Consider the following 20317-nt stretch of genomic DNA (forward strand, 5'->3'; position numbering starts at 1 on the left):
TCTCCTTATAGAGCTTGGCTTTCTCATAGGCTGAATATCTGAATTCATCAAGCTCATTCAACTGAAGCATTCGCTTGATTCTTGCAGCTTTTGAATCAAGATTCAAATACCTAATTGCCCAGTAAACTTTATGCTCCAGCTCAACTGGCAAGTGACAAGCTTTGCCATAGACCAACTGATAAGGGGACATGCCAATGGGAGTCTTGTACGCTGTCCGGTATGCCCAGAGAGCATCATCAAGCTTCCTAGACTAGTCCCTTCTTGAAACACTGACGGTCTTCTCTAGAATCCTCTTAAGTTCCCTGTTGAAAACTTCAACTTATCCACTTGTCTGAGGGTGATATGGGGTTGCCACTTTATGACGGACTTCATATCTCTGCAGAAGAGAGTCAACTGTCTGTTGCAGAAATGGCTTCCTCCATCACTAATGAGTGTCCTTGGGACACCAAATCGGCTAAAAATATATCTCTGAAGAAAGCTCATTACCACTTTGGCATCATTGGTGGGTAAAGCCACAGCTTCTATCCACTTGGACACATAGTCAACTGCCACTAGAATATAGTTGTTTGAATGTGAGGGTGGGAAAGGTCCCATGAAATCAATACTCCACACATCAAACAACTCAACCTCAAGAATCCCCTGCTGTGGCATTTCATGGTTGGCAGGGAGATTCGTGACTTTTTCACATTTGTCACAGTGCTTTACAAATGCTCTTGAGTCCATGAAGAGAGTCGACTAGTAAAACCCGCTCTGAAGGACCTTTGTAGCTGTCCTTTCACCACCAAAGTGGCCTCCATACTCAGAACCATGACAGTGCCAAAGAATCTACTATTTTTCTTCATCTGGGACACATCTCCGGATGATTCCATCTGAACACCTTTTAAAAAGGTGTGGTTCTTCCCAAATGTAGTACTTTGCATCAGTCAATAGCTTCTTCACTTGTTCCCTACTGTACTCCCTTGGGATAAAATTCATGGCCTTATAATTTGCAATGTTTGCAAACCATGGAGCCTGCTGAATGAGGAACAATTGTTCATCCAAAAATGTCTCAGTCACAGCTGTAGGTGGTTGTACTCCTGCTTCAGGCTCAATTCTGGAAAGATGGTCAGCTACTTGATTCTTTTACCTTTTCCTGTCTTTTATCTCAATATCAAACTCCTGAAGGAGCAACACCCATCTGATTAATCTTGGTTTAGAATCCTGTTTGGTTAGAAGGTACTTCAAAGCAGCATGATCAGTATAAATAATAACCTTAGAACCAAGTAAATAGGACCTAAACTTATCAACAGCATACACAACAGCTAATAATTCCTTTTCTGTAGTTGTGTACTTCTTTTGGGCATCATTTAACATACGACTGGCATAGTAAATGACATGTACAAGCTTACCATGCCTCTGTCCTAAAACAGCTCCTATAGCAACGTCACTAGTATCACACATTAATTCAAATGGTAGATCCCAGTCAGGGGGAGCTATAATGGGAGCAGAGGTAAGATTTGCTTTCAGAGTTTCAAAATCATGCAAACAATCAGAATCAAAGACAAAAGGAACATCAGCAACCAAGAGGTTGCTTAGAGGTTTCGTAATTTTAGAAAAATCCTTTATAAATCTTCTATAAAATCTTGCATGACCCAAGAAACTCCTGCCTGTCTTAACATTAGTTGATGGTGGTAATTTTTCAATTACCTCCACCTTTGCTCTATCAACCTCAATTCCCTTACTTGAAATCTGGTGTCCAAGAACAATACCTTCTGTAACCATAAAATGACATTTTTTCCAATTTAAAACAAGGTTTGATTCTTGACACCGTTTCAAGACAAGAGATAAATGCTTAAGGCAGGATTCAAAAGAATTACCAAAAATAGAAAAGTCATCCATAAATACCTCAATAAACTTTTCAACCATATCAGAAAAAATTGAAAGCATACACCTATGAAAAGTAGCTGGAGCATTACAAAGTCCAAAAGGCATTCTTCTGTAGGCAAATACTCTAAAGGGGCATGTGAATGCTGTCTTCTCTTGATCTTGAGGGTCCACTGTAATTTGATTATATCCAGAATATCCATCTAGAAAACAATAAAATGCATGACCAACTAACCTCTCAAGCATCTGATCAATGAAAGGTAGGGGAAATGATCCTTCCTCGTAGCAGTGTTGAGCCTACTGTAGTCTATACACATTCTCTTTCCTGTGACTGTTCCTGTGAGGATAACCTCATTCTTTTCATTCTTGATCACTGTCATCCCTCCTTTCTTGGGAACTACCTGTACAGGACTTACCCAAGGACTGTCAGAAATAGGATCAATGATTCCTGCTTCCCATAGTTTTATTACCTCTTTTTGGACCACCTCTTTCATGGTTGGATTGAGTCTTCTTTGTGGTTGCACAACTGGTTTAGCATCATCTTCAAGGAGGATCTTGTGCATACACTTGGTTGGACTAATCCCCTTCAAGTCTCTAATGGTCCACCCAAGAGCTATTTTATGACTCCTGAGCACTGAAATAAGTGCCTCTTCCTCTTCAGGCTTCAGAGAAGAGATAATAATCACTGGATATGAGTCATTCTCACCCAAGAACACATATTTCAGAGAAGGGGGTAAGGATTTGAGCTCAAACTTGGGGGCTTCCTCCTCTGCTCTAGGTGTGTGAACCATAGTCTTCTGGGGTGGTAAATTATCAACTTCAACTAATTTATACTTAGAGATAGGATCCAGAATGTCATCAAGCACCTCAGCTTTCAATACCTCTTGAACAAGTGGTTCAATAACATCTATTTTCATACACACTTCAGAATTATTAGGGTGCTTGAGAGCTTCAAAAACATGAAGGACTACCTGTTCTTCATTGACCCTCATGGTTAATTCACCATTTTGTACATCAATCAGAGCTCTACTTATAGCTAAAAAGGGACTACCAGGTATAATAGAGGATTTTACCTCCTCTTCCATGTCTTATATAACAAAATCAACAGGAAAGATGAATAGTCCTACTTTAACAAGTAAATCCTCAACAATACCCACAGGTAATTTAATAGAAAGATCAGGAAGTTGAAGAGAAATACGAATAGGTTTTACCTCCTCAATTTGAAGCTTTTTCATTATTAAAAGTGCCATTATATTGATGCTAGCTCCAAGGTCACATAAAGCTCTCTGAATGGTGAAATCTCCAATGGTGCAAGGAATGACAAAGCTCCCTGGGTCTGGCATCTTTTCAGGAAGGTTGTATTGAATAATTGCACTACATTCCTTGGTTAACACCACTGTTTCTTGTTCCTTCCAATTCCTCTTGTGGGTCAACAGTTCTTTCATAAATTTAGCATAGAGAGGCATTTGCTCAAGAGCTTCTACAAAGGGAATGTTGATCTGTAGCTTCTTGAAAATATCTAAAAATTTAGAGAACTGCTTTTCTTTGGAAGCCTTCTGAAGTCTCTGAGGATATGGCATTTTTAGCTTGTATTCAGGAGCCTTTGGCAATGTAGGATACGTGTCTAGAGAGTCAGGGAATGGGTTGTCTGCACACTTTGGAGGGGCGTGCTCCACTTCTTCCTTTTTCTCCTCTGGAGCTTTCTTTTCAACTAGCTCTTCATTGGCCCTTGTCTCAGAACCAGCTGTTTTACCACTTCTCAATTGAATAACCTTGCAGTCTTCTCTTAGGTTCACCACTGTATCACCTGTAAATGTACTTGCAGACCTCTCAGATATTTGCTTGCTCAGCTGGCCCATTTGCACTTCCAAGTTTCCAATGGAGGCTCTGGTTTCCTGCATAAAATTCCTCATCATCTCCCAATTAGAATCTTCCTTGGATTTAGAGTTACTCTGCTGAGGCTGAGATTGGCGGTTATTGTAATTGTTCTATTGGAAACCGTCATGAGAATTATTGTTGAAATTCTGAGGTCTCTGGGGTTGGTCCCTCCACCCAAAATTTGGGTGATTTCTCCATCCTTGATTGTATGTTTGAAAATAGGGGTCATTATTGGGATTTCAAGAACCACTCCCCATGTAATTGACCTGTTCAGAAGAGGATTGAGTATAATCATAATTATCATTTTGCACTAAATTTCTTCTCATGTCATAGGAGATCTCTTGAGGTAGATTTTGGGTGTTGATAGCCGAGACTTGCATGCCACCCATGTGTTGAGTGAGTATATTTATTTGCTGAGACATAAGCTTGTTCTGAGCAAGAATATCATTAAGAGCTTCCACTTCCATGACACCCTTCTTCTGAGGAGCCTCAGAGTTCACAGGATTCTTTTTAGACGAGTATAAATATTGGTTGCTAGCAACCAATTCAATAAGCTCAATAGTCTCCTCCGGTGTCTTCTTCTTGTGCAATGAATCTACTGCAGAATTGTCTAAGTATATCTTGGACATTTCACCCAAGCCTTCATAAAAGATATCTAGTTGCGTCCATTTAGGGAACATGTTTGGAGGGCATTGCCTAATCAGTAGCTTGTATCTCTCCCAAGCTTCATACAGAGTCTCACCATCCTTCTGTCTGAAGGTCTGAACCTCCACCCTAAGCTTAGTCAGCTTTTTTGGTGGGAAAAATTTAGGGAAAAACTCAGTAACCATCTTGTTCCAAGTATCCAAACTCTCCTTGGGTTGGGAATCTAGCCATAGCTTTGATCCATCCCTCAGAGCAAACGGGAAGAGCATGAGTTTGTACACATCTGGGTTTACTCCATTTGTCTTCACAGTATCACAAATTTGAAGAAAACTTGAAATAAATTGATTTGGGTCTTCGTGGGGAAGACCGTGATACTGGCAGTTTTGTTGTACCAGGGTGACTAATTGTGGCTTCAACTCAAAGTTGTTCGCAGCTATAGGAGGCACCACAATGCTTTTTCCATACAGATTTGCTGTAGGAGCAGAGAAAGAACCAAGTTCTCTCCTTTGTTATTCATTCCCATTCGGGTTTGCCACATTGACATTATCAGTATTATTCGGATCCATAGTGGATTCTACAGCCATGTAAAGTCTTGCTTGTTGTAAACGCCGCCTGAAAGTCCTTTCAGGTTCAGGATCAAAGTCTAAGAGATGTTCTTTTTCTTTGTTCCTGCGCATAAACAAACAGAAAATAAGAAAGAATGGGAGTCTCTACGTCAGAGTGCAGAGAATTCCCAGTGAGGTAACCTGTGTAAAGAGATAAAAAATACTAAATAAAATAAATAAATAAATAGAAAAAATTAATAAATAGGTAACACAAAACTTAATTTCAGAAATTAAGAAAAATATTGGTGCTATTTATTTATTTAAATTTTTTTTTCAAATTTTTTTAAAAAAATAGATTTTAATAAAATTAAAAATAAAACGCCTAATCTAAGCAATCAAACAAATGATAGTTGTTAATCACTATCAATCCCCGGCAACGGCGCCAAAATCTTGGTACGATATTTTACAACCCACAAACTAACCGGCAAGTGCACCAGGTCGTATCAAGTAATACCTTACGTGAGTAAGGGTTGATCCCACGAGGATTGATGGATTAAGCAACAATATTGTTTGATAGGCCTAGTTAGACAAACAGAAAATAGTGTTTGGAAGTTCAAAAGTATTAACAGTAAATTTGGAATATTAAAGACAGGCAGATAAATAAGTTGGGAATAAAATATTGAGAGAACAGTTAAGGTTTCAGAGTTATCTATTTTTCTGGATTGATTTTTCTTACTAACTATTTTTATCATGCAATATTTAATTCATGGCAAACTATATGTGACTAGACCCTAATTCCTTAGACCTTTCTTGTCTCCTCTAAAATTCATTAACTGCCAATTTCTTGGTCAATTAATTCCAATTAGAGGGTGATGATCAATTTCTAGTTTAGATGCCACAAGAATCCTAATTATCCAAAAATAAGGGGATTATATGTCATGTATCCCATTAAATACAAACAATTAGAAATTCAGTATAATATGTTTTTAAACTGTTGTTCAAGTAAAGAGCTTTTCTAAGTTTTACAAGAACTCAATTAGAACATGTGTCATACTTCCGTTCCACCCATATTCATAAAATAAAGAATGAAAATAATTATTGAAATATAAATCAAAACATGGATTAAATTAGAAAGATCAAATGAATAAATCCATACAAATAGACAGAGCTCCTAACCTTAACAATGGAGGATTAGTTGCTCATGGTTCAGAAAAAAATAAGGATTGTCAAAATATATAGAGTTCCCATCTGATGGCATCTAAATTCCTATTTATAACTAATTCTAATAAATTTAAGATCTAATTATCTAAAATTAAAAATAATATCTTTTCCTAAAAATAAGATTTGAATTTAAATTCGAATTAATTAACAAGTCTTCAACTGATAGGTGGGGACCAATTGCTTTGTCCATTCTGTAGCTTCTAATCTGCGTTTTCTGCACGTGGCGGATGTCACGCGTACGCGTCAGTCACATGTACGCGTCGTTGGTCTTCTTCGCAAGTCACGCAGACGCGTCGGTCACGCGTACGCGTTGATCACGCGTACGCGTCGCTGAGCAAATCTTCAAATCACGCGTACGCATCAATCACGCGCACGCTTTGCCATGGAAAGCTCCAAATCACGCGTACGCCTCAGTTACCTATACGCATCGCTCTTCGCTGCCATCTCCTTTTATTCTTGTGCCGCAGAAACTCCATCAAATCTAGCCGAATGCTACCTAAAATAAACAGTATTGCACAAAACTTAAAATAGCATCCATAGTGGCTAAAATATAATTAATTCTTGATTAAACTTAACAAATTAGATACAAATTCACTAGGAAAAGATAGAAAAGATGATCACACATCAATAGCCTGCTACCATTACTTCAACAGGAGCTTCAAACATTTTAGGTTGAAACTAAGTTTTCAAAAGCTGAACAAAATTCAGGTAGACTCCGAAGGTGCCATTACTTATGGTATTGGGATGATAGGCTTGTTATACCAGTTGCTTCACCTTTGATTCCTTGCTTGCTTCATGAGAGTCATGATTCCACTATTGGGGTACATAAGGGTTAACAGAAGATACTTGCTTACTTGACTGTCTAATTTTTTTGGAAGCATATAACTAAACACATTAAAGAATATGTCAATACTTGCTCTATTTGTCACCAAGCAAAGTATAGTACTCAAACCTCAGCTAGATTATTAGAGGTATTTCCATTCCCAATCCATATTTGGCATGATATAGCAATGAATTTCATCACCGGTCTCCCTTTATCTCATGTTTGCTCTGTTATCTTGGTGATTGTTGATCGGTTGTCTAAATTTGCGCACTTTATTCCGCTTCTTTTGGATTTTATGACTCCAAAAGTGGATAAAACTTTTGTGCGAGAGGCAATGAGTATTCACGGTTTTTCTCATTCCATTGTTTCAGATCGAGACAAAATTTTCACGAGCAAATACTAGGAACAGTGTTGTGGAAGTCAGGGAATTATGCTGGCTTAGAGTTTCGGATACCATCCAGAGTTTGGCGAACAAACAGAGGTCCTTAATCACTGCTTGGAAATGTACTTCCGCTCTTACATGCAAGAGAACCCAAAAGACTTGTTTAAGTTGCTATTGTGGGCCGCATATAGTTACAAAACCTCATACATTCCACTATTAGCATGTTCCCATTTAAGGCTATCAGTTGAGACCCTTCAACCTTCTCAAGTACGAACTCATGTCTGCTGGCACACTAGTGCTACAGGAATAGCTACTACAGCGCTGGAATCTCTCAAAAAGAATTTACAAAAGGCACAGAATGAAAATCCAAGCGAATCAAAAGCGAAGGGAGTTCGAGTTCAATGTGGGTAATTTTGTGTATGTTAAGATAAAGCCATACCGTTAGAACTCTGTGAGCTTGCGAAAGAATAAAAAAAATTATCTATGAGGTATTTCGAACTGTTTAAAATCATGTCACGCATTGAAAATATGGTTTAAAAATTGGAATTGCCTACCACAACCATGATCTACACTGTTTTCCACATTTCTTTACCTAAGAAATGGACTGACAATCCAAATCCTCCTACCATTTTCACTCTACTTTTACTAGATGACCAAGTGTACAAACTCTAACCCCATTTGATACTAGGGCACCGAATAGTCAAGAGACGTGAAAGATGGCAGGAGGAAGTCCTTGTACAATAACAATCTACGACAGATGAAGAAGTTACCTGGGAACCATATCAAGCTTTCAAACTGCAATACCCTTTCTTTGTCCATGAGAACAAGGTTATTTTTTCGGAAGGAGTAATAATACATACAGGTAGAAGAGGCAAAATGGTTAGAAGATGGACTACAATGAAGAAAGATGAAACACAAGGAGCCTAACTAATTAGTGGACAAGAGTAACAAATAGTGAGAAAGGGATAAGGAACAAAGTATTGTCCAATGTGAGTATTCTTTTCTATGTTATCTTCTTCCATTCTTCTATGTGTACTCTCTATTTGTGCTCTCTATCTGTATTGATAAATGGTCAGAGGGTATTTTTGTCATTTTAAAGTTAAGGGACAGAATGGTAATCTCGTCACATTCAAAGATCTAAATACTAGAAAAATTATACCATGCCGGTCTTGGACATCACGAAGATAAAAAGTTCATCTCTGGTGCTGAAATGACGGCAACTTATAAAGCCCATGGGCTATATCAGTACAGCAGGAGGCCCAACAGTGTTTTTCAAGTCCAGTGAAAAACACAAATTAGCTATTAATTTTCGAAATTATTAGGCCTTTATTTTTGTTTATTTTGCTGTTAAAATTTGTTGGAAGATTTGATTTGCTTCTAATTTACTTATAATAATTTTAGGAATTTTAAATTTAAATCAAATCTGATCTAATCTGATAAGATTAAATCTGATTTAAATTTGTTATCATATATATATATCTTTAGAATTTTAAATTTAAATCAAATTTGATCTAATCCAATAAGATCAAATCTGATTTGAATTAGTAATCTTATCTTTAAGAAATTTAAATTAAGTTATCTTATCTTATCTTTTAGTTAGTTTGTTAGGGACCTATTTAAACACCTTTGGTGAGATAATTTACACAATTTTTAATGAATAAATTTTCTTAGTGCTTTATGCACATTTTTTTAGTGTGATTAAGAGAGGTGAGTGATTTGCTTCGCTTGTTGCATGAAGAAGATTGAAAGATCCAACACTATGGTGATTCTGCATGGTGGTTTCTTCAACTTCATCTCTCTGATCTAGGTTGTCAAGGACAAATTCTTTGAAGGTCTAGTAGAAATTCCTTCCGGTGACCTAGGTTGCTAAGAACAGGTTTCTTAGAGGTCTAGTAGGAAAACCTTATCTATCTTTTATGTTTTCGCTGTCTTTTCTGTTGCGTCTTTTCTCCATCTTTTTCTTATTCCTTTATTCTTCGTTCTAATTTTTTCTTATCATCTGGTATCAGTTACAGGTCGTAGGTAAATTCTTATTTACCTATACGTTCCAGGATTCTTGTTTAGTCTCTTTAATTTTTCTCTTCAATTTCTACAAATTTACTTCAAAGTTAAAAAAAAGCAAAAATTTCTTCTTTAAATTTTGTTACTATAATTTCTATATATTAACATCAGCATCTGAAAAAAAAAGTCCAAAAAAATAGTAAGAAAAAAGCAAAAATTCAATTTGTTTCAGCTTTGTTTTAGCTTTTTAAATTTCTTTTGGGTTCCAATTAGATTTAATTTTTCTAGTTTCTGTCATCTTAGTATTACTTATTGTTTTCCTTCCTTTGTTACATACATTGGTTGTCTTCTTGTCAAGTTGAACGTCTCTACCATTCAGATTATCTTAGTTTGGTGTCTCAATTCCTCATTTTCTGAAGTGCAACTTTTTAAAGCAATCTAAAAGTGAAAAAAAGGCAAGAGTGGTGAGCTCAATAGAGGATAAAAATCACATGTTAAGTGTAAACACGAGTGTCCTATTCTGAATGATACACGTGAGAAGAGTGTTGTGAGTTTTTTTTTTCACAAGTTCTTCAGTGATGGCCAACAATGAAGGGAACCCTGATTCACAACTGAATTCCCGCATCGACGCATTAATTGGCGCCATTGCAAGGATTGAACAAAGTCTTAATGACTTGGATTCCTGAATTAATTCTTTTCGAAGAGCGGTCCCAAAAATCTGTTCATATTCATTCTGCGGAGCCTACGGAGGAGGCTTCCTCTAGATCCCAGCATCATAGACAACGGGAAGATGTTGATAGTAACATCAATGCTATCAAAATGAGCATCCCAGAATTTAAAGGCAGAAGTGACCCTGAGGCTTACTTGGAATGGGAACGGAAAGTAGAGTTCATATTTCAGTGTCACAACTACTCTGTGAAAAAGGTCAGACTAGCAGCTGTAGAATTCTCAAATTATGCCCTTGTCTGATGGGCTGAGTTAGACAAAAATAGAAGATGGATTGAAAAATTACCAATTTAATTTTGGGCGAAGATGAAGAAAATCATGAGGAATCGATTTGTGCCATCATCATACCACAATGACCTTCTTGCACAAGTTCGTAAGCTGAAAAAAGGTTCCAAATCTGTAAAAAAGTACCACAAGGAGTTTATGTATTTGATGACCAAGGCTAATATTGCACATTATCTTGATGTTCTTGTGAGGCACTTTCTTATTGGACTTAATAAAGACATTGCAGATAATGTCAAATTTTACCATTGCACAACCATGGAGGATTTAGTCACTGTTGCCATTGAGTTAGAGCAGATGAAGAAGAATATTATAGATCGACATAAGAAGAAGATTTCTTCTAAGCCTATCTCTCATTCTTCTTCCAATCTAGTGACGGAAGAATTTGTTGAGTATATTGTAGAGTTGGAACATAAATCAGATTTGATCTTATTAGATTAGATCATATTTGATTTAAATTTAAAATTCTAAAGATATATATGATAACTAATTTAAATCAGATTTGATTTAAATTTAAAATCCTTAAAATTACTACTAAGCAAATCAGAAGTAAATCAAATCTTCCAAAAAATTCTAACAACAAAATAAATTAAAATCAAATATGCCAATTTGAGTCTTCTACTAGACTTGAAAAACACTGTTGAGCCTCCTGCTGTCCTGACATAGCCCAATAGGCCTTATGAGTTGCCGTCATTTTAGCACCACTATTTTTTAGACGAACTCTTAGTCTCCTTGATGTATGTCCAAGATCGGCATGGTATAATTTTTCTGGTATTTAGATCTTTGAATGTGACAAGATTACTATTCTGTCCCTTAGCTCTAAGATAACAAAAATGCTCTTCTAACCACGTATCATGTACTCTCTATTTGTAATTGAACCAACACTACCGGATTATGTAGATGATTAAAGACTCTTGGCCCTAGTACTTTCTTTTTCTTGTTATACTTGATATATGTCCACTCTTTCATTTGAACTTAAAAATTGACTACTATTTTTACTACATATACTTTTTTCTATTTTTGATTTATTTTCCAATTCAGTTGTATCTATCAAGAAAATACAATATCCAATAAATAATTTATATAAATAAAAAATAGGACATATATGTCTTCATTTTCAATAAGGATAATCTGGTATATTTATATTTTTTATCTTAATTATGTAAAGAAAAATTTTAAAATCACAATGACATCATGTGTTTAATTGATGAATATAAACTTACAATCAATCTGTTAGATAATTAACAAAGATCTAACCAACAATAAATTACAAGTATTTTTAAACTGTACCCCATACTAATTAATTAGGGTTAAGTATGATTTTGGTCTCTAACGTAGAGGTCAAAAATTTATTTCATTCCCGACCTTTTTTTCGTTACAAAATGGTCTCGAAGATTTAACTTAGTTTTGAAACCATCTTTCGGACCAAAGTGCCCCTTTCTCTTCTTCCCCAAAATCAAGCATAAATAGAAGCACAAGCAGAAACAGAACCAGCAGAAGCAACAACAACAATGGATCAACAATGGAATCAAGCAGGAACATGAGCAGAAACAGAAACAGCAGCAGAACAATAACATCAACAATGAATCAACAATGTAATCAAGTAAAAGTAGGAGCAGAACAACAACAATAATGAAACAATGTAATTAATCAGAAGCAGAAGCAACCAAAAGCAACAATAATAAGAAATCAACAACATAATAGAAGCAGAAGCAGAAGCCGACGCGAGCCACCCGAAACCGCCATCACAGCCATCCCCTGTTCTTGTCTTGAACCAAAATTCACTGCCATCGAGCACCTCCGCCGAGCCCAGAGGAGCAGCGGCGAGATCCAGCGACCGGACGAGATCTCTTTCCACGAGATTTCCTTCCATGCCTCGAATCCTAACGAGCGAGTTCGTCATCGCGGATCTACGCGCATTGAGACGGTTCGGTGAATACGGTGCCGCTGCGGTATGCGATGAGGCAGAGAATTCTTTGTGGATGCTGCATCGGAAGGAGCCAGGGTGCGTAGGGAGAACACATGCAGGTCTGATTCTGCTGGCCCTGCCTCTTCACGGTCATCAGAGCACCAGTACGAGCCGCTACCGAGATGGAACGGTTCGAAGAAATCGACCGGTCAAGGAAAAATCAAACGGACAAGGTCGACGCAGAGGAGGGACCGCATAAGTTGGCACGTGTGAAAGAAGGTGGTAATAGAGCGAGAGGTGAAACTGGAACTGGAAGAAACGAAGCCAGAGGAAGAATAAGAAGGTGATGGAGAGTGGGAATTGTTGCAATATCTAGGAGATGGTGAGAGAGATCGGACCAATGGTGCTCTTGATTTTCTAGAAGTTATCGCCATTTTTTTCTGCAGAAAAAGCAGCTAGCTAGAACGAGAGAGAAACAAGGAAAGAGAAGTGAGAAGAGGTTTTTTTGTTTCTTAATTAGGAGTATTTTTGAAATAAAAATTAAAATTTTGATAAAAATGACGATTTTAAAACAAATTGAAACTTTCAATACTATTTTATAGTGAAAAAAAGACCGAAGACGAAATAAATTTTCGGCCTTTATATTAAAAACTAAAATCATACTTAATCCAATTAATTATTATTAATTAGTGATTATTAATTACAATTATTTATAATTTGTTGGTTAAAAATTATTTATCTATACTTTTTCTCTAATTAAATTTTCGTAATCAACGAACAATATCAACCAGTATCATTTGCTTCTGAACAAATTGCTTGTCATGCTCAATATAATTCATTTCACGTGTAGATATATAGATAGATTATTCGGCAACCAGATTCGGATTAATGATCCTTCAAGAAAGAGAATATGTTTATTTGAGAGAAAATTTATAGTGACAAATGCCCAACACATATATAAATGATATTTTCTGTAATCAAGTTGGCCATTATGCTTTAACTGAATTTTGATATGTGTTTGTCCATTCAAGAAAGAAAGAGCAACCTATTATGCTATATCTGATCTATATATATTATTTTGCTTCTAATAATTAAAGAAAATCCATATTAAGCACCGACGAATTATAGACCAAATAACCAGTTTCAACCAAAAAATTATTTGAGAAATTAAAACCTAAAATTTTGAGGTCTATTTGGATGGCTTGATCAAACTAGATTTAACAGGACAAAATCTATTTATATGAGATTTGATAAAATTTTAACCATGTGGAGCTTTTGACATATCACTATACAAAATATTGTATTATAAAAGAAGCATATAAAATTAAATTATAATAAATAAATATAAAAAATGTTAGTTTTAAATTTATTAAATATAAGATATTTTTTTACCTTAGCTTACACAATTTCATGTAAAGTTTATATTAAATGTATGATATTAGTTATTTACTTATATAGTTTTAATTTGGATTTTTTTAATAAATTCAATATTTACTCATATATAGATTTTTTTTAAAATTATTTATATTTTTCCATATTTTATTATTTATCTCATTTATAGTAGGACTGAAACAGGTATATATACACATCTCTTTTACATATAAACGAAATAAATAAAAAATTGTGTTATATATTTTCTTGTGTATGTTGTTGTATATATATATTTCATTTCCAGTAACAACGAGATCAGATATTTGTATAGTATCTCAGTTACTATATAAACAAAATTGTAATGATTAAAATTTTATATCAATATAAGTAGATCAATTATACAATCATACATTTATACTACACCGTCACCAATTTCTCTGATCTCCTTCTTTTCCTCTTCTTCGTACAAATGACCATTAGAGATGGTGTATATCTAAATGCCATAAGGATGGTGAAGACGGGTCTCTTTTGTTTTTACTTGGATTGATGATGAAACTAATGGACAAAGGAAGAGTGTACAAGAAAAAGGATGTGGTGGGGGCACACGAAAAAGATAAAATTTTAGAATTTCGAAAAGAAATTATATAAAAGATTTTTTTTTTTGAGAAAATTGTATACTCTTTTTTTAAGAGGTGCTAAAATAATATTTCTCTCTCTTTTATTTATAAAATGAATATTTTTCTCTCATACAACTTTTAAAAAATCTCCTCTTTAATCAATTTTAAATTTTTTGTGTTAACTAATATTAACTTTATCCACTTTTCAAAAAAAATTATTTTTACAAAAATACCCTTTAGCAAAAAATTTATTTTTTTGTCATTAAATTTTACTTTCCAAAATACTCTTTAATAAATTATTTTTTATTGATTAAATTGTATTTTTGTCAAAATATTTTTTTTTAAATTTTTTAATTATTAAATTATAATTTTACCAAAATTTTCGTTAACAAATATTTTTATTTTTTATTATTAATTTTCAGATATCAATATATATTATGTTAACATTAAATAAAAAAATTTCTTGGTAAGATCATTTTTCGCTATCAATATATATTAATTATTATACAGATTAACAATGGTAAGATTTTTTTAGGGATAAATATTTGTTTTGGTCCCTAAGATTTAGGGTCAAAATCAAATTTGTCCCCAACGTTATTTTGGATTTAAAATAGTCCCAAACGTTTTATTTGTATTAAAATCGTCCTTTGAACTTTTTACGAACAAAAACACCCTTCACCACCACCACTTTTACCACCACCACTACCTCCTTTACTCCCATCAAATACTAATAATCAGATTCAAGAACACAATATTCAACACCAACAATAACACATTATTCAAATTCAGAAACAACAACATCAAATGCAACAACAAAATCAACACATAACAACAACGAAATCAGAAAAATAACAAATCGAAATCAGAAAAATAACAAATGAAAATAAGAAGAAACAGAAGTAGAAGCAGACGTAGAAGCGGAAGAAGTAGAAGTCGAATCGGAATAGAAGCCGAAAAAGCAGAAGCAGAATCGGAAGAAACAGAAGCAGAATCGGAAGAAGCAGAAGCAGAAGTCGAATCGAAAGCAGAAGCCAAATCGAAAGCTGAAGCTGAAGTAGAAGCCGAAGTAGCAGCCGAAGCAGAAGCAGTGAGGTGCAGCGGCGACGAAGACAGTAACAATGCGGCAGTGGCGAAACGCGACAAAGAGTTCTCTACCTGGCAATGGCAGTAGCCGGTACCGTCTCCCCTTCTCCCTCTCCTCTGTTCCTTTCCCCTTCCTTTCTCCCCAGACGCTCTTTCTTTTTTTATTTTATAATTTTTTTATTAGGGATAGTTTAGTAATAAATTAAATATTTTATTGAAAATGACGATTTCAATGCAAAATAAAACGTTATGAACGATTTTAAATCCAAAATAACGTTGGGGACGAATTTAGTTTTGATCCTAAATCTTAGGACCTAAATAATACTTATCCCATTTTTTATTTAATATTAAAACAATATATATTGATATAAAAAAATTAATAATAAAATGTAAAAATAATTGTTAAAAAAATTTTGGTAAAATCACAATTTAATAATTAAAAAACTTTTGAAGGGTATCTTAGAAAGAATAATTTAATTATTAAATTCTTTTTAAAAATATTTTGGTAAAAATACAATTTAATCAATAAAAAAATAATTTATTAAAGAGTATTTTGGTAAGTAAAATTTAAGGGTAATTTATCTAATTAAATAAATTGTGTGAATCGTTTACCTGTATACACAAAACAGAAACTTCTTCTTACGTGCATATCAATTTCATTTTTATGTAAACCGTGGGAGCTAACCACGGTTTCTAGTTTCAACGTAAACCGTTGGAGGCTAGGAGGGTTTATGGTTGGAAGGGATTGGGTATAATCCGTGGCTACCTACCAGGAAGAAAAAAACTTAGGCATAAACCGTGGTTGCTTCCCACGGTTTATGAAGAGGAGGCCTTGAACGTAAACCATTATTCCAACTCTCATTTTTGTTTATCACTTTAATCCATAACTACCATTGTGTTAACTTTTGAGTTATTAAAAATTTGCTAAAGGAACTTTTTTTTCTTCTTTGATTTAGATATCTAGATGTATACCTATTATATAGATCCTTATTATTTTTCAGACTTATTTGTTAAGTCATATTTTATTGCTTTCAGACAAAATTTAAGATATCAAATATTCAGATTTTTTGTTAATCAAATTATAAAATTTGCCAACAATTATAAAAAAATAATATCAAATATTTTATATCTTCTTAAAAGAGTAATATTATATGGACACTACTATTTTAACTACTATTAATATATACAATTGAATATAAAAATATTATATTATTGTTGAATATCTTTCCTATTCTTAACACTTATTTATAATAATTCTTAATATTTCTCTAGATCTAATATGTCAACTTCTATATCTCTAACTAATAAAATTATTAAGATTTTCTTAAAATTTCATTTAATTTCAAAACAAAATTGTAATTTTATATTTTTTATTTTTTTCTAATATTTTTAGGAAATTAATTTTTATGTTTTTTAAATTATAAATTTGAGATAAAAAATAAAATTTTAATAAATAATAAATTATTAATAAATAAAAAAATAAAAATTTTATAAGTTATTTATTTTTTAATGTATAGAATAATAAAATTTTAAGATAATTTAAGTATGATACTAAAATTATTATGTTGTTATTATATGTAATAATTAAGATTAAAATTTATAAATATTTATAAATTTATTTATTTTTTTAATTTTATTTAATTTGAAGCAGATATAAAAATTTAAATTTAAAAAACTATTTTTTTTGCATAATTTTAATTGTTAATTTTTTTTAATTTTATATTTAATATGTTAAATCATTGTTCTATTATTTTTTAAAAAAAATTATTTTCATTTTTATTATATTTTACTATTCTCCATACACATATTTATTATTATTTTTTTAATTAAGTAAAATAAAAATAAATAGAGTATACTACATGTACTCCATAGAACAGAGAAAAAGACAGCATGAGTAGAAGTTATGTGTAGAATAAAAAAGTAACTGTACAAAGAACAAATAAAATTAACTTATAATTACATTTTTTTACTAAATTTTAAGACGACAATTATATTAAACACTATTTATCAAGAAGATTGAGATGAAAAAATGGAAATTGGACACCAAACTCTCCTATTCACTTTATATATTGTTATAGATTGTTATTGTTAGTAGAATTATTCCTGTTGGTATTATTGTTATTTCTATTGTAACAATAATCTCTTCACCAGTTCGAATCTCACTCACATACATATAGAATTTTTCTTCTCATAAACCGTTGCAGTTAATAAAGATTTATGCCTACTCAAACTTCTTCATAAACCGTTATGCCTACTCAAACTTCTTCATAAACCGTTGCTGCTTACCATGTTTTATGTGCATTTGCTTCCCTTAGTAAACCGTAATAGCTTGCCACGGTTTATGATACATTCCATTCACAAATAAACCGTGTCTAGTAGCCACGGTTTATGTATTAAATTGAAACCGTGGTTGGCTTCCATGGTTTACATAAACATAAAAATACACATGCATGTAAGAAGTTTTTGTTTTGTGTATATAGGTAAAAGATTCACTCAATTTATTTAATTAGGTAGATTGCCCAAAATTTAATGACAAAAAAATAAAATTTTTGTTAAAGGATATTTTTGTAAAAATAATTTTTTTAAAAAAATAGATAAAATTAACATTAGTTAACACAAAAAAATTAAAATGAATTAAAGAGAATATTTTTTAATAATTACAAAAGAGGAGAAGGTATATTTTATAAATAGAGAAGAGAAAAGTATTATTTTAATATCTTTCGGAGGAGAGAAAAGTAGATTTTTTTTTTTTCATTGCTATTTGAACACACAAAAACGCATCACAACATTATTATTATTATTATTATTATTATTATTATTATTATTATTATTATTATTATTATTATCAACTGTCTCTATCTCGTTTCGAATCACTGTCTCTACATTGTTATATTTTTTTGTCCACATACAACTTACTATGCAAATACAACCTGATCATTCATAATAGGATGGTAGCATTATCATGTGTTAGGTTGTGTATCTAATCCCTTGTGGGATATGCACTATATTAATACTCCATTCTTTTTTCAGGAAAGTGAATTTGACTACTCCCAACAATATCACAACATTCACTCATATTACATATTCACACACTCAATATTAAAATTGTCATCCACGGTTAGCCACAGTCAAGCTTCGAATCCAAACACACGTATTGAAGAAAAAGTTCATAATCACTAGATTAAGATCTTGCTTGCCAGTTGCCACTATATTAATACTCTAGTTTCTCCAAGAAATCATAATTGGGCCACATTTGGTTTTGAAGCACTAGTCACACCTTGCGTTATTTCAACCTAGTAACATGAAAAAATAGTGACCGGAATAAATACTTAATATCTAAGTGAATAAGTAAAAAATATTGGTCAGTGTAATTAGAAGAACATAAAGAGAAGTGTTTAGTTACAAAATTTGGAGTGAAATAACATCAATTGAGATGAACCATGAACCATCATCGAACCGACAAGTTAAATCCGTTACCTTTTTTTTTTTTTGTCTTCAACCGGTTAGTATTATTATTGGTAAAAGAGTTTATTGTTTGAGTGAACTACCAATCCGGTTCTTGTCTATTTTTTTGAATGACAATGCGACCCCTCACGAAAAAAAAATCTACTTCAGCCCTTGTCCCTTACTTCTGTGACACAATGCAGTTCCTGCGAATGTTTCTTTGTCAACTTCAAACGAAAAACGCTGACCTATCACAATAAAAACGTTGCCGTTTTTCCTGTCCTCTTCTTCTCATACGTTGCCCTCTCATCAATTTATAACTCATTTACTCATATTCATGGATGAACATCATGATCCTTCAGAAACTAACAACAATAATCACAATCTGAATCTGAAAACTATGCCAATTGTCAAACATCATCGGAATCGGAACAACAAAGCAATGCTTGGAAGTGGCACGTGGCTGAAAAGGAACGCATTAACAATCTTACCGCCTCTTCCTGTCTCATCGGAGCACCCTCTTTCTCCACAGCACTGTACCCAAGATCTCATCATACCCACCCCAGCCACCCGCCACGAAAGGACACATGCGACGCATTGGCAGCCTCCAAAGCCGCAATCTTTAACTTCTCATCATCAATGACCGTACCATGTTCATCGTTGCGGTTCATTCGGGTTCAGGTTGTGAGCCTCAACCCATTGTTTTGGGATTCCAAGAGAAAAGGAGAACCTTGGGAAGAAGTCGGAGAGGGGGTGAATTAGTCATTGTTGACGGAGGTTATAAGGATTTGGATGTTCTCTGAGTCGCAGAGCTCCTGCACTGGCGGCAGTGGCCGCAGGGTGTGGCAGAGACGACGAAGGAGGTAAGGAAGCTCTCGCCGTTGAGGAGGAGGTTGGTTACGAGGAACTATTCGGCATAGACGTATGAGAGGAAGAGGATAACTAACCCCCTGACCATTTTGAGGTGTACACGTATGCAGCAAACATCCATCTCAGCAAGGAGAGGTGCCAGCACACATGGTTATTATGACAGGTCAGCATTTTTCGTTCGGAGTTGATGAAAAAACCCCACAGGGATCGCGTTGTATCACAGAAGTAGCAGACAAGGGCCAAAGTGGATTTTTTTCGTGAGGGGTTGCATTGTCATTCGAAAAAATGGACAAGGACTGAGTCGGTAATTCACTCTTATTGTTTTTGCTCAATTAGTTGGTTGTGCAAGTAAATTTATTTCTTTTTTTCTGGTCTTGACATTTATTTCTTTTAATGACTAAATAAAGGAAAATCAATTTATTTTGCCATAGTTATCAAAACCAACTCAATCTAGTCAGTTAAATTGAAAATCTGGTCACTCGGTTTTCTAGCCGAATCAAATCATTCGTTGGACCGTCCAAACATCATACCCACCAAAAATCGGGTCGATTCGGTCAGTGCTCAGTGAAATTGGTGACCCAGAGAGTTTATATAACCCGAATCAAGTCATGTTTAAATTTTTTAATTTAAAAATAAAAATCGAAAACGGCGTCCTTT

The 20317-nt window shown here is 33.8% G+C and overlaps 1 pseudogene; it reads right to left on the reverse strand.

Moving 5' to 3' along the window:
- Positions 1–11942: 11942 nt before the first annotated feature.
- On the reverse strand, positions 11943–12709 carry LOC112805778 (uncharacterized; annotated as a pseudogene).
- Between the last annotated feature and the right edge of the window lie 7608 nt (positions 12710–20317).

The sequence above is a fragment of the Arachis hypogaea genome, chromosome 6, assembly GCF_003086295.3.
Source record: "Arachis hypogaea cultivar Tifrunner chromosome 6, arahy.Tifrunner.gnm2.J5K5, whole genome shotgun sequence".
In the NCBI taxonomy this organism is placed as follows: domain Eukaryota; kingdom Viridiplantae; phylum Streptophyta; class Magnoliopsida; order Fabales; family Fabaceae; genus Arachis; species Arachis hypogaea.